The following is a 16,609-nucleotide window of genomic DNA, read 5'->3' as shown; positions in this document are numbered from 1 at the left end:
TCAAAAGGAGCGAGAAAATCGTAATGCGCCGGACCTGAAAAACCGTCTTGGTAGGGGAATGGTTCAAAATCCTTGGCTACATCCAAATGCCTTCCTAAATCGCCCTTCAGTATCTTCCCCTTCAAGTTCCATAGAGCCATCCGTGGATAGCCATAAACAACAGGAAGCTTCTTAACTGAACCGTCATCCTGTTTAACATCTTCTTCACGAATGAACATGTTCCCAGTACCATGCCTGCATGAAGGTGTTAGAGAATTGCTTGGTCGAAATCGCATGTGTTGCTATCTCAAGCATGTTTGTCAATGTTAGTGATCAAAACTATAAGTCTGGATTTCCAGCCTACATAGCTCAAGGTCTCGGACTAAGATAGAAAGTTTAGTTGAGCTCAAGAACTCCATGGCAATCATCATACAAGACGAAGGACTACTCAAGGAACTGGTGGATCTTCATAGACTAAAAGGTATGTGGAGACTTGAACTTATCTGTCACTCAAAAGCCTATCTATTTTATCTCATACTCTTGAGATAAAAGTCGTTTTGATATATAGACTTTCATTATGCACATTTGCTATTTCGAGCCGAGTTTATCTCGCCTATCTATTTCTCGAAATATGTGTTGGTAAGCTTTCGCTTTAGCCGAATTCATCTTTACCTAGTGACGAAAGTCATGTTATGTTTCAATCACTTTGAAAATTGATATGACGAAAAATAGTCTGTGATTAACGGCTGTATCCGTCCTCTGAGAATGTTTCAATGACTGAAATGAGAGTTTAGATTACATTACCATTGGTAGGATATAAGCATTGTTGTGGAAACACATATATGTATAAGTCCTTATTCCTTGAACCAAAGTTTGCGAACTTTGTTGATCAAGAGAAATGGAAGTGGCATGAGCCAATTCCGCGAACTAAGTCCGCGAACTGGTGGAAGTTCTCGAACCGAGAATTTCTGCTGCAGTTTGTGAACTCCTTCCATGAGCTTAAGTCCGCGAACCCAGTCCGCGAACTTGAGCAGGTTATATCTAAAACCGGTTGTTCTTGAACTCATGTTTATTTAAACTAAGGAATTCTTTTGCAAACCGTGGCTATAAATTTCATGAACAGATTCGAGTGAATCAAACCGTTTTTGCTTCGATTGTGTCTTGTGTAGTTACATAAGATCTAAGCAATTGAACAATTCTCTAACTAGTTCATTTGGGTCATTTGAACTAGTTATGGTGAAGAAGAATATGGTTGATATGAAATTAATCATATGGCTAACCATTTGGTTAACTATTGTTGAACCAACAAATGTTATTGTTTGGGAACGGTTCGTAAACCCAAAATTGGAAATTTCATTTGTGTGTAACAAGCTAAGTTTTCGATCCAATGGTTGAGAAATATTAACTTGAATCTAATCAGGTTTTTATCTAACGGTGAACATTGAATTCTTTGTTACCAAGCTAACATTATTGCAAACCCTGATTTGAAAGGGAGAACTCTAGAAACTGGGAAACAAAATCCCCACACCTTACGTGTGATACTATTTGCATAGCTAGAGTCGATTCTCCTTTAACCTTTGGTTTCTTCTTCTAAAACCAGGTTAACGACTTAAAGACTTCATTGGGATTGTGAAGACAGACCGATACTACTTTTGTCGTAGTTTTGTGATCTGATCTTGCATCTTCTATCATTACGAGTACGATTGTAATAATTGGCTCGAGATTTAGATCTCCGATAGGCAAGATAGAAAAGTAATCACAAACACTTTGTCTCATCGTTTGTGATTCCACAATACCTTTTTTCGCTGCGTCGATTAAGATTATTGTGAGGTGATCAATAATACTAGGCTGTTCTTCGCGAATATAAGACCGGTTTATTGATTGGCTCCTGTTCACCTTGATTTATCAAAAGACGAAACAAAACTCGTAGGTATATTCGTGGGAGACGGATTTATCTATTACCGTAGACTTTTCTGTGTGATACAAATTTGTTTATTAAAGTCTTCGACTTTGGGTCATAGCAACTCTTAGTTGTGGGTGAGATCAGCTAAGGGAATCAAGTACATAGGAGCATAACTGTACCTTGGATCAGTGTGAGATTGATTGGGGTTAAACTACAGTCCAGACAGAAGTTAATTTGGAGTAGGCTAGTGTCTGTAGCGGCTTAATACAGTGTGTGTTCAATCTGGACTAGGTCCCGGGGTTTTTCTGCATTTTCGGTTTCCTCATTAACAAAATTCTGGTGTCTGTGTTATTTCTTTTCCGCATTATATTTGTTTATATAATTGAAATATCACAGGTTATGCGTTGTTCAATCAATTAGAATATCCGACCTTTTGGTTGTTGATTTAAATTGATTGACACTTGGATATTGGTCTTTGGTACCATCCAAGTTATCTCTCTTTGATAAATACTCGCAGATTTCTATTTGCTTGAATAAAGATCAAATCGAGAGATTGAGATATAAACTCTTTGATATACTTTTATCTAGATTGAGTCTGACTGTCTAGTTGATTCTCTAGAAAGTATATTGGAGTTTTTTCATACAGATTGCTAATCGAATTGTTGGGTGTGGTTGTTGTACCCCCACTTTTTCAATTGGTATCAGAGCAGGCAAACACGTTTAAGACCTTACAAGTATGTGTTTGTAGCGATCTGACTCTATGGACAGAGGTTCTATCTCTATTAACGAACCACCAGTCTTTGATGGCTCTAATTACTTATGGTGGAAAGTTGCTATGCGAGCTTTTCTTCAAGCGCGTGATTTTCAGTCATGGGTATATGTTGTTAATGGCTATAATCCTCCCGTTCTGGCAGTTGGAGATGTAAATGTTCCAAAACCTATTGGTGAATACACCCCTGCCGAGATAAATGCTGCAAATCAAAACTCCGACGGTTTGAATGCCATTATACATGCCATTAACCCAAATTTTCAGCACCATGTGACTAATTTCACTAAGTCACAAGAAGATTGGGATATCTTGGAAACCGTATTCGAAGGTAACTCCAGTGAAAAGGAATCTAGGCTTCAAAACCTTAATTCCGATTGGGAAAACCTTCGTATGGCAGATGAAGAAACATTTGATGAATTTGATCAAAAAGTGTCTGAAATTGTTAATGCATCCTTTGCATTGGGTAAGACTATTCCTGAAAAGGACATTGTGATGAAAATTCTCAGATCGCTGCCATCTAGATACGATTCTAAGAAGCGTGTCATCGTTAAGGGAAATAACCATGATAATCTTTCCAGAAATACGCTGGTTGGGAAGCTTAAGATCTTTGATCACGAACATTCATCCATAACCAAGGATGTTGCGTTCAAAGTACACAAGGACACTAAATTACTTGATAAGAGTAAAAAAGTGTATATCTCTGAAGATGATCACTCTGAGACAGATTCATCAGATGAAGATCTTGACAAGTCAGTCTCGATGATCACAAGACAATTTAGAGATCTTATATTGAAGAAAAGTAAACGGTTTTCCAGAGATAAGCCTAAGCCATCGGTTAAACCTCATAATCGCATTCCTCTTAAAAACAGGGAAACATATGAGACTGATGACGAGGATATGTCTCAGTGCTTTAAGTGTAAAGTATTTGGTCATTTTTCAAACGATTGTCCAAATCGTAGAAAATACACTGGGAACAAAGGTCTTGCGGCAACTCTTGATGAAATGTCTGACAACTATGATTCTAATGAAGACGAGAAATCAAGTGTTGCACTTCTTGTTGAAAATATTGATTTTGATAATTGTAGAAATACATAGATCAATCTTGATATTCTTTCAGAAGAGAACCCAACTAATCTGGAAGAAAAAATTGACCCAATTCTTGGAAACTCTATTGGTAATGTTTCAGGTTCCACCATGTGTCTAGCTGCGTGCACATCTCAGAAGTCTGACTTTTATCCTAGTTTGACGTGCTCGTATTGTTCTTTAAAGGGTCATGAACTCTCAAGGTGTTACAAGTACAAACACCAATTGAGGCACGTCAGCAAACTTCAACGAAGAGCAAATCATTTAGCAAGGAAGCTTAAACTTGCTCAGAAGACCGCTGAGGTATGTAGGATATTATCTTTATCTAAGAAGTTAGTTTCCAAGAACAAACCAAGACCATTAGAGGAGAAGGTATGGTCAAAAATCGGTTTGATAGACATAAGTCTAAGGATTCCTCTCAAGAGGAAAATGGTGGACAAATTGTTGTTCACCGCAACGCAACTAGATTGTGTTGTTTTGGAAATCTTGTCTCATGTGCCTGATCAAAAGAGACAATGATTTTGTACCTCTCAGGCTTTAAGAAAAGTTTTTCATTTTTTTTTCTTAGTTTTTTTTTTTGTTCTTTCCTGTCTATCAACAAAGGAGGGTTATTATCGACAATTCGACTCTTTATAGGGTTGTGAGTTGGACGTGTACGAACCTGTTTAAAGGTTTCGAAACCCTACATTCCTTTTTCCTTCCTCAAAACCTCTTTTTATCTCAAGACTACTTGTTGAGTTCAATTTGTGATTTCCTCTCACAAACCCATACGTTATGGATACTCCAAGCATGATGTCTTCTGATGGAAAAGATGTAAATGTGATTGTTAAGCCATCAATCATGAAGGAAAATAAAAATCTCTATTATCTCCTACCTTGAAAAGAAAAAGAAGGAATGTGAGGAAGCCAAGAGCTGTTCCTTTAAACTCTCAGAAGTTTTCTGGGGTTCTTGAAGAGTTGAAGGAGATGAGAAAGGAGATTCAACAAATAAAGACTTTCGTGTATAAGACTCATGAGATTCAGAAGGCCCTGGTTCGACAACATAAGCCGAGAAGGTTTATTGATATAAACTCCTACCTTAATGAACCTTATGTCCCAATATATGTTGAGGACAAGGAGTTCGGGGACGATAAAGAATTCTTCAAAGGTCTTATTGCCTAGTAAATCTTCTATTTTTTGTTTTTATTAAAAGAATAACTAGAGTTTGGAATAACCATTATTGTGATTACACATAGCTATGTCCAACGTTTTCATCTTCATGTTTTTAGATTTATTGGTAAATTCTAAATTTGTTTGGAAGATGATTTTGCAGTATTAATCTTTATGGTTTTATATATTGCAATATTTGTTATGGGATTTGTGTGTTTACGTCCGTGAACTTGACCGTCCCATATCTTGTCAAAAGTAAAGTCTTGCGTATGTCAATATGCATGTATTGATAAAAGAATGAATGTACTTTTGACAAATACAAAAGTTAAGACTATATTGTCAATTACTGATGGAAGATAGGTTAAAATCTTTTGTTTGCAAGGATTATGTCTATTGTATGTCATTGTGCAAATAGTGATGGAAAATAGAATGAATCCTTGTGTATTCCGCAGCGATTGATCTTCCATGATCCATATTTTATGTATTACTGTGAGGCTCCGTAAAGTGTCTTATGTTGAGCATTAAACAACCAAGTTGATTATTTTTGATTAGCTATGTTGTTGTTCCGTAAGGTACTTTATGTCGAGCATTTTCAACTAAGTTAATCATCTTGTTTGGTTATTTAGTTGTTGCTCCGTAAGTTTTCTTATGTCGAGCATGGCCAATTAAATTGATTCTTTTGTGATTAATTTGGTTGCGTATTTCAATTAGATTAATTATGGGTTCTCTTGTGATTAATCTAATTGTATTTTTTAAAGTCTCCATAAGTTCACTTATGTTTGAGCATTTGTCGATTAAATTAATCATGGGTTCTCGTGTGGTTAATTTAATTGAACTTCTTGGATTCAAATTCATACTTGTATGTGATTTGTTATGTCCAAAGAAATCCTTCTTTTCTTTCGAAATTAAGGTCGCTCTTGTTATTCTTTCGGGAATGACATTAAATGGGGGAGAGTTCTTTTGAACTTGTGTTTAATTGCCATATCTTTGTGGGGAGTGCGGCTGTGGAATATTATAGGGGTTATCTTGTATCTTTATAAACTCCTTGATGAATGCATTTAGCTTCGGCTTTATGATTGCATCTAAATAGAAAGTTGATATTTTTGCTTTCTTTTGGTCAAGAAATGTCTCTTTCGGAAATTTCATTAGGATCTCGTTCTTTTACCTTTGCCAATTTTATTGACAAAAAATGGGAGAATTAATATGTAGTTCACACTACAAATACATATGGTTTTCGGATCATTATGTAAGGGGGAGTGGTTTCCATGTGAGATGGAGTATTGACTAAGGAGGAGTTATACATATCACCATAGTATTGTTGTTGAAGTTGTGATGCAATTGGACTTTGACGTTGTTGTTTATGGGTGAAAACTATTCCTGCCTAATTTGGTAATTTGGGGTGTGTGGATGAGGAATGAATCTAAACCCTAAACAAATGCACTGCACGGGAGTGCTTTGTGATTCGAGAAATCAATATGTACAATTCTGGCCAAAACAAAGAAATGGCCGTTCCAGACTTGCTTCGGTCACAAAGTGAAGGAGATAGAGTTGATCTTAGGGAGGGAAGCGAAGAAGGTGTTGAGATTGTGAAGGTGTTGGCTATGTATGACTTGTATCAGAAAGCTGAACTGGCTTGCAGAATGTAAGATATCAGTTCCGGTGTTTGAATACGGTTGTATCAACACTTGGTTTCTGTTGTCTTGTCTTGTCGAAATAGGGAGGAGAACCTATTTATACAAGTCATTGAACCTTACTCACGTATCTCGTGGGAAGTGGAGAAAGTGGAGTGATGGAGTAGTGGAGTTGCGGGTGTTAGTGTTACACGATCAGTCTTGCCCACTTCTCCCATCCTCACTAACCGTCCATGACTTCCTGACACGTTCTTGTGATGGCGCGTTGTACGCTGCACGCTATAAACCGCCATACCAATACCCCAGTATGTATCCCCCAGTTTCTGACATGATTGATGTCTCGAGTGTGTGGATTGTGGGACCCACAGAAGATAACATGTAATTCTAGGTTAAATAACTAAGTTATTTGGAATTTGATACTTGTAAAATATCACGTGAATTCTATGCATGTAATGCATCGAATATATTCAACGTGTATGAAGCATTGCTGTTCTAAGGCTTAATGGAGTAAGTCACGATTAAGTGTCTTAAAATAGATGCGTGTCTATCCATCTTCAAGTGATCGTTTGGGGCTGTACATGTAATTCCTGACTTGACCGATCACTTGGTGTGGTAGAGTGGCGGATGGTAATCACCACAACACCTCATTGACCTGTTAACTCCTGACGAGGGTTGTATAACCAAGCAGGTGAAGTTGAACGGATGAGATGATCTTTGAGACACTCATCTGCGACCGTTAGTGGAATTAGGGTTTATGAAGAGGTGCGCAAGCATCACTCTTCAGCTTGGTCGAAACCAAGCTTGGGACGCAATTTTGGCCGGGCCGATCGTGCATGCGTGTAGGCGGCATGCCGGTGTAGGCGCCCATACCTCATTGTCTCATGAAAGTGTGATCTAAGCCACTCAATTTGTCCGGCGAAGTTGAGTGGTTGAGATCAATTTGCGACAGAAATCCGGTGCCACAAAAGCCGCACGTCATGCCAACTTCGGGCGTGCGTTTCGAGACGACCAAGCTTGGTCGGTCTTGGACGATTAGTTTGGTATACAGACGGCGGGCTGGTGTACACATCCATACCTTAATACCCCATATAAACGTGATCTGAGCCACTCAATTTGTCCGGAAAAGATGAGTGGTCGAGATTAGTTTGCAATTGGGAGGTGTGACCACGCCTAGTTTGGGCGTGCGAATCGAGACGACCAGGCATGATATGCCTTGGCCGATCGGGTGTGGAGATAAGTGGGCCCACAGTGATCGTGTTGATACTCACTGGACCTGCTTAATCGACTCCTAGACCCTTCGTTCGATCAGGTGAAAATGGACGCTCGTGATCGAAAACTCTAATTAGGGTTTTGCCAGCCGTGCGTCATGCCTTGTTTGGGTGCACGAACTGGAACGACCAATTATAGTTGGTCCTGACCGATCGATCATGTATGTAAGAGGGCCCACGGAGATTGTGTTGACATGCTCTGGGCCCTTTTAATCTACATCTACACCCTCCATTTATGCCTGCGAAGATGGATTGTTGAGACTGATTTGCGACACATATAATGTGCCGCAGATCCTAAATTAGGGTTTCACGTCCGCGCTGCTTTGGCTGGACGAATTGGCAATCCATGCTACCCTTTTGGGGAGGCCGACCATGCGGGGTCCGCATTGGTCCGGTGTTGAACATTCCAATACCTGCTTGAGGGTTATGGATTCGATCTAAGCCATCCAATCATGCTGGTGAAGTTAGATGGTCGTGATTGTTTCTGAGACTGATATGGACAGTTCAGATGCTCAATCGGTCTAGTATAACACACCGAGAGATGTATGCTCAATCGGGCTAGTATAACACATCGAGAGCGGCAGCATGTACGGGTATTTCGTATGCGCTTCATTATTAACGCTTGGAGATTCTTGTTGATCTGCTGATAGCAACACTCAGTCGTCATGCCGCATCAATAATGAGAGTTCATCGGGAAATACAAGGCTAATCGTGTATTGATTGAGAATGCTATAAATTCACAGGGTATATGGGATTGTTGCTAAATGCTACAACCTGGATGAATTAGTAAAGTGAAGAAGTATTCATCACTTATAAGTGGCTCTATCCTTTGCAATATGTCAGCGCATAATTTTGGCTTTTACAATTTTATCCCTGAACTAAAATCCACCATCAACATTAAGTCCCCTGCCTAGCGCATAATGATTGCATTATTGTGGGGTAGGCATGAGATGGTGACAGTTAAAGATAAAAATTATGAGACAAAGTTAGATGTTACCAAAAGAGGCGGGTCGTCCTGTCCTTGGAGCATGTCACGTTCAAGAGGCGTCCAGGCGAGCGTTCCCCTAGCATGGTGTCGGTCTTTCCTGCTTCGGTCGAGAGCATGCTCCTTGCTTGGTCCATTCGAATGTCGGTCTTGCCGGATCGACCTTTCTATGCTTGCTTCGGTCGAGGGGCTATTGCGCCTGCTTGATCGAACGTGGGATTGATGTGCCTAATCGACGGACTGCTGCGCCTGCTTTGTTCGTGGGAGTACGCCAGGTGTGACGACGACCTTGGTGGGACATGTAACCCTGAACGGATGTGTACCCCACCATGTATATGCTTCTACCAAATGTCACCCTGTTGCACCTGTTTGATAGGCATGTGGGCCCGCCTACTTCGCTCAACCGTGGGACTCATCATGCGCCTGCTAGATCGAACGTGGGCTTGTTATGCGTGCTTCAGTTAAACGTGTGTCCACTGTGTGTGCCTATTATACCGGCCTTATGTCCTGATCAATACCAGCCTTTGTGACTTGATCAATACCAGCCTTGTGACTTGATCAATACCAGCCTTGTGACTTGATTAATACCAGCCTTGTGACTTGAGCAATACCAGCCTTGTTTGCTGACGTGATATCAGCCTTGCTTGCGTGACGAGATATTATCCTTGCGATCTCGACTAATACCAGCTTCGCGGACTTGAGCAACACCGGCCTCGTTTGCTTACGTGGCCCAATACCATCGTTGCTTGCTTTGCCCGTACGGTTTATGTGCTTGATCAATGTGGGACCCGCCGCGTGCCTGCTTTTCTTGGGGACGGTTGTTCCTGCTTTGACCAATCTGGGGCTGGTTGTGCTTGATCAATGTGGGACCCGCCGCGTGCCTGCTTCGACCAGACACCAAACCGGTTGCCTCACCCAACACCAGACTTGTCTCTTGACCAACACCGGCCTTGCCTTGACTAACACCGGCCTTGCTATCTTGTTTCGTTCGAACACCGGCCTTGTCCCATACACCAGCTTTGTTACTTCTACCAACACCGGCCTTGCTGCTGTGACCAACACCGGTCTTGCTGACTAACACCGGTCTTCCCTTTGCTCGAACGTGGGACCCAGGCGTGCTTGATTTTCCCAAACGTGAACCTTCTATGTTCGAACGTGGTGTGGGTCCCACTGAGAGCGTTGAAGCAACTTCTGGTGGAGGGAGCGTTGAAGAAGCTCTTGACTGACGGCGGAGGAATTTCATGCTGATCCTCAGTCTCCAAGCATGGTCTACGTGGCTCTATCTTGTATGCCCGATAGGTCTTTTGTACGTAATGGTCGTTGATATGGTGAAGCTCTGGATGGTATCAATCGACGAGCAACAACAGTTCTTGGCAGCAGCTGTGATCAGAAGAGACTGGCAGGGAGAGGCGTGATAGCTACGGGCATGAACTTGGCAGTCTTCATATAGTGGCAGAGCTCGTCTCATTGTTTGAGGGGTAAACTGGAACCGATGTATTACATGACGTTTCTTCATGAAATAGAGAAGAGGGAGACAGTCCCCTGCCCACGAGTATTTAGAGCTTTTCACTTGATAGGTGTTGTCATGCTAGATTCATGAGGCTGTCTTTGAGATGGGCAGTGCTAATCAGTCCCAGTCATACTCCTTTGGTAACGCAACTACTTCTTCTACGGGAGAGCATCTCTCATTGATGTAGTTACCATCGATCCAGATATGGAATATCTTGGACGTTGTTTCACCATTACGGCAGTCGTGCATATGGTACTGGAGTTGGAGTTGGCGATTTTGGATGCGCAGGATGTTGTATATCAGTGGATTTCCTCTTGCTTTTTCGAAGATGCTTACAGAAGGCTGAAGGTTGTATTGCCTGTTGGTGGGATGTACGCTTCCACGAACATCATGAGGCTCTTCATTACTGGCAGGCCTGGTTCTTTCTAGAAGGGAAAATGCTGTCGTAGATGAGCATTCAACAGTTTCACGAAGTCCAGAGGATGACCAAAAGTGAAGATTCTCCAACATAGCACGGTAGACATGCACCATCCTCTGATAGAGTGATTCGCCCGGATTCTTTCTCGATATGACACGCGGACATCGTTATCTTCTTGAGGCTGCTCCCTTGAGGTGTCTGCTTCAGTGGATCTGATGATGTCCCATGCTCGCTCTTGTCAGGGATGACATAATAGGCGAACCCTTTGTGATGACTCAGAGATGACAATATCCGTTGAATCCTCCGAAACGCTTCATGTTGTAGTGCGGTCCAGACGAAACTTTCTCCTTTCTTCAGCAAGGGGTGAATGAAGCGAAAGTTCACCTTGCCCATGAAGTTTTGGAGCTCCTTCACGGTTCACGGCAGCGGCATTGTGAGGATAGCTTGAGTCTTTGGTTTGACTATTATATCATCCACGTAGTCTTCGACTTGCTTATGCATCATGTCGTGGAAGATTGTCGTCATAGCGCGTTGATACGTTGCATCGACATTCTTTAAACCAAAAGGCATAACATTATAGTAAAAATTTCCAAGAGGAGTTTGAAAGGCTGTCTTACTTGCATCATGCTCATACATCCTTATCTGATTATAGCCGTTGTAACCATCCATGAAGGAGAACATGCCATGTCCGCTGGTGGCGTCTACTAACATGTCGATGTTAGGCAGAGGAAAGTCGTCCTTGGGGCAACATTCGTTCAAGTCTCTGGATCTATGCAACACCTGATCTCGCGCCTGAATTGCGTCGGAGATTGTTTGACCAGTTTGGATCAGAGATTGTATGAATCCTTACACAAGGTTGAGCTGATGGAGATAGGCCTAGGATATTCCTCATCGTCGAGCTCATCAGTTGTGGAGTTGGTACCATCTTGCAGCTGTCGTGGATCGCCTAGCACTTCATCTTGTGGCTCGTCGTTGTTGTAGCATCCTGTTGGGCAGAGAGAAGAATTGAGACGCCTTGTCAGCAAGGATACATCATGGGTCCTAGCCTGATGCAAGTCGGTCCTCCTCCTGGATTGACGCCCACGTGGGGAGTGGGATGCAATGGACTTTGTCTGGTCCTTCCCGTGGAGCTTCCCTCAGTTTGAAAAATTTCACTCCGCATATTCGTGCGTAAGGAGACAATGATGCAGGAATACGAACGAATTCTTTATTCAGCATAGTCTTAAGGCATTGGTGATACGTTAAAGGGACGATCCCGTATGTGCTGGTCTGGTTTCCTTCAAAATATGTCATTGTGGTAGGATGCCATACGATCTTTCCTGAGCGAACCTTGGCCGTCCTGAGAGTCTTGAGAGTAATCACATTCGAAGACGCTCCCGTGTCGATGAGGGACCTCTTGATCTCTGAATCCTTGATGCGTGCAGTGATGTGTAGGGCCCGGTTGTGACCTTCTTCTGGTTGATTGCAGCAAAACGTCTCTGCCCATTGATTCTTCGAGAGGTGTAAAAGTTCGTATAAACTTTTCACTAGAGAAACCGCTTCCTGATCCACCGTCCTCTGGCTCATAGTGACACTATTGACTTGAGGAGGATCGTTGTGAGGATCAGTCCCCAGTGTAGGAATCTCCATGACAGGACCGTTCATATCTGATGTCACTTCTTTGATCAGGTCCATGTAGGTCCGCGCCGCTGAAGTACCTTCTCCGGGTGCGTTGAATGCGCTCCTTGTTGGCTCCATGGGATGTCGCGGCTCTTGTGGAAATCGATCAGTTAATGTCTTAAGAAAAGTGAGTACCTCTTTCTGTGTTGCATCCATATCCGTTTGAGTCTTAGAAAGGACTTCCTGCCTCTCCATGCGATGGTATTGGGAGATGGTCCTCCTCTTGCTCCTCCAGATCCTCGTTCTGATGAAGGGGTGAAAGGTTTTGTTCTGGTGACCGTCGGAGGCGTTACACTTGAGGAGATGTCGGCATTTGTGGCTTCTCTGTCTCTGGTGATGGGAGGTGTTACACTTACTGGAACATCTCCTGCTCCGCTAGTGTTGATAGTAGAGGAAGCAATTCCACGAGATACATTGATGGTATTGACTGGATGCACGGTGACACTTGGGATATCAACACCGAGAGTGTTGTCAACGCTAGTCCCTTCAGGATTGGTTGCTGATCCAGACCTAAGATCCACCATTTTAGAAATCAGTAAAATTGAACTGGTATTGAAGAAATTGACTTCACAACCGAGAGATTAAGCTTCCACTGTGGTTGCCAAATGTTTATGGGTGAAAACTATTCCTGCCGAATTTGGTAATTTGGGGTGTGTGGATGAGGAATGAATCTAAACCCTAAACAAATGCACTGCACGGGAGTGCTTCGTGATTCGATAAATCAATCTGTACAATTTTGGCCTAAACCAAGAAATGGCCGTTCCAGACTTGCTTCGGTTCACAAAGTGAAGGAGATGGGGTTGATCTTAGGGAGGGAAGCGAAGAAGGTGTTGAGATTGTGAAGGTGTTGGCTATGTATGACTTGTATCAGAAAGCTGAATTGGCTTGCAAAATGTAAGCTATCAGTTCCGGTGTTTGAATACGATTGTATCAACACTTGGTTTCTGTTGTCTTGTCTTGTCGAAATAGGGAGGAGAACCTATTTATACAAGTCATTAAGCCTTACTTACGTATCTCGTGGAAAATGGAGAAAGTGGAGTGATGGAGTAGTGGAGTTGCGGGTGTTAGTGTTACACGACCAGTCTTGCCCACTTCTCCCATCCTCACTAACCGTCCATGACTTCCTGGCACGTTCTTGTGATGGCGCGGTGTGCGCTGCACGCTGTAAACCGCCAGACCAATACCCCAGTATGTATCCCCCAGTTTGTGACATGATTGATGTCTCGAGTGTGTGGATCGTGGGACCCACAGAAGGTAGCATGTAATGCTAGGTTAAATAACTAAGTTATTTGGAATTTGATACTTGTAAAATATCACGTGAATTCTATGCATGTAATGCATCGAATATATTCAGCATGTATGAAGCATCGCTGTTTTTAGGCTTAATGGAGTAAGTCACGATTAAGCGTCTTAAAATAGATGCGTGTCTAGCCATCTTCAAGTGATCGTTTTGGGCTATACAGGTAAGTCCTGACTTGACCGATCACTTGGTGTGGTAGAGTGGCGGATGGTAATCACCACACCACCTCATTGACCAGTCCTGACCAGGGTTGTATAACCAAGAAGGTGAAGTTGAACGGACGAGATGATCTTTGAGACACTCATCTGCGACCGTTAGTGGAATTAGGGTTTATGAAGAGGTGCGCAAGTATCACTCTTCAGCTTGATCGAAACCAAGCTTGGGACACAATTTTGGCCGGGCCGATCGTGCATGCGTGTAGACGACATGCCGGTGTAGGTGCCCATACCTCATTGTCTCGTGAAAGTGTGATCTAAGCCACTCAATTTGTCCGGCGAAGTTGAGTGGTTGAGATCAATTTGCAACAGCAACCCGGTGCCGCAAAAGCCGCGCGTCATGCCAACTTCGGGCGCGCGTTTCGAGACGACCAAGCTTAGTCGGTCTTGTCCGATTAGTCTGGTATACAGACGGCTGGTTGGTATACACGTCCATACCTTAATACCCCATAGAAACGTGATCTGAGCCACTCGATTTGTCCGGCAAAGTTGAGTGGTCGAGATTAGTTTGCAATTGGGAGGTGTGACCACGCCTAGTTTGGGCGTGCGAATCGAGACGACCAGGCATGATATGCTGATAGACACATTTTTGTGTTTAATTTGATCTCAATACTATATATTATTGGCACTCGAGTTTGTACTAATTTTGGTGTTTTATGTGTTTGTAGGCACCTTTGGAAAATAAACATTTTTGGAAAATTCGGCTCGAAAAGTTGGTAAAAGCCCCGGAGGACACGTGTTATTCGAACTCTCACCGTTGGATAAGGGGCACCTGAATTACTAAGGGGAACCCCAGGTCACCCAAAAGGCATCTGCTATTCGCACCCAGTACAGGATTAGGGGGAGGTCATCTTCTCCATTTGAATTTTGTTTTTGGCGGGAAAATGGAAAACACTTCTGAAGATTTTTGATCGAATTGTTGAACATGTTCTAGGGAGATTCAATGGATGATTTTTGGGAGATAGTTGTGATATGGCCTATTATACACACTGTGGGCGTTTGGTTCGACCAGAATTGGCTAGAATCAGCTAAACAATTCACGGGTTGAAAACAGGGCAGTTCGTGTATATCACGGGTTTCACGTGATTTGGAGAAGATTCAACGTGTTTTGTGCGTGCATGGAAGACCCTCACAGCCTGTTGGAGCGTGAAGGAGTTAAATATTGTAATTTGGAGGCTTGAAAACGCGTGAGAAGATGAAACAGGAAAGAAAATATTCCCAGAAATATTTTCTTTACTGCCGAGTTAAAGAGAATTATATGGAGTGAATGAGCGAGAGTCGATGGGTCTGTTGGCTATAAATAGGTTGCTGGGGGGAGAGAATTGGGAGAAGTTTAGAGCACTACAGAGCAAGAAAATTGAAGTTGCAGAGATTCTGGTTCTGCTGCTGCTGCTGCTCGAGGAGGAAGAAGAAGAGGAAGAACAGACTACCAAAGGCAGTCGTTTACCAACAAAGACAACGACTGTCGTTTTTGGGTCATAGTTTTCCAACGACAACAACACTTCATCTCTATCATTGATTCTGGACGCCTTCTGTGGGTTGCAGAATCCTGTTTTATATCATTTTCTTGTCTTACTCTTCATTGTAAAACACTTTTGAGCATCAATGAAATTTTTTGAGAGGTTTTTCATCATAAGTAGCTAATCCCAATCCCAGGGGTGACAGAGGAAGCCATTCTCACAATAATCATGTGGTAATCTCTATTTTTTATGCAATATTTTTATGTGATTAATTGCATTGATAAAAATGAATTAAATGATTTTTATTAATCAATTGTGTTTTCCCTTGATAATGCATGCTTAGTTTCTTGATGCATTATACTTGTGATTAACATTTGATATTTTGGAAATCTTCTTTTGGAAATATTTTGAATCAAACCAATTATTTAAATTGCATAGTAAAAAAAATATTATATCATATAAGTATTGTTGAATGGTGAAATCTTAAACCCTTATTTGTCCATAAAATTTCACATCACTTTGCTATTTAATTTTGCTACATTCTTAAGTTTTAAAAAAAAATCTAAAATTTTTATTCCCTTCACAAATCTGAAAAGAACCCATTTTTACCACTATCACTACAACCATTTGAAAATAAATCAAATTTCGGCGCCGCCGACGTGGATTTGTGCTTAGGTAGAATTTTTAGGTTTTTATTATTTTTTATTATTCCATTTGTTCTTTTTACGTCTCTTTGGTTGTGTGTTTGTATTACAGGTTTGAAGTTGGATACTAAAGACCTTGGAATCAAAGCTTAAAGCTAAAAGAGAAGGAAAAAAGACAAAGTAAAAAAATAAAGAAAAAAGAGAAAAAAAAAAAGATAGAGAATTATTATTTTTTTATTTTTTTAAGAGACTTTCCATTTTTTTTTGTAATAATTATTGTTATTTTTTGTATTTCTTTTCATTGGATTGGACTTTGGACAATTTATTTTAATTTTAAACCCTACGGAAGGGTTATATAAAAAAAATATAAGCTGTTTGCAGGGAAGGACGACGATTACAATATCGTCTCGGCCCCTCGGGTTCGCACACTGACACCGGAGTCAGTGGCCCGAGTCGACTACAACGGTTCTTCGCCCGTCTGGTACGGGTGGTAAACTTCTAAACACCCGCGAATCTCCTGTCAGCGGGTTTACTGTCTGCCTTAAGGTGATTATATGTTGATGACTGAACCGGCTGCTTTAATTTCCTAGTAAAGGGAAAGAACTAGCCATATAAGATAAGGGTTCGGATTTCATCA

The sequence above is a fragment of the Papaver somniferum genome, chromosome 7 (genome assembly GCF_003573695.1).
Source record: "Papaver somniferum cultivar HN1 chromosome 7, ASM357369v1, whole genome shotgun sequence".
NCBI lineage: Eukaryota > Viridiplantae > Streptophyta > Magnoliopsida > Ranunculales > Papaveraceae > Papaver > Papaver somniferum.
Note: the sequence above shows the minus strand (reverse complement) of the source record.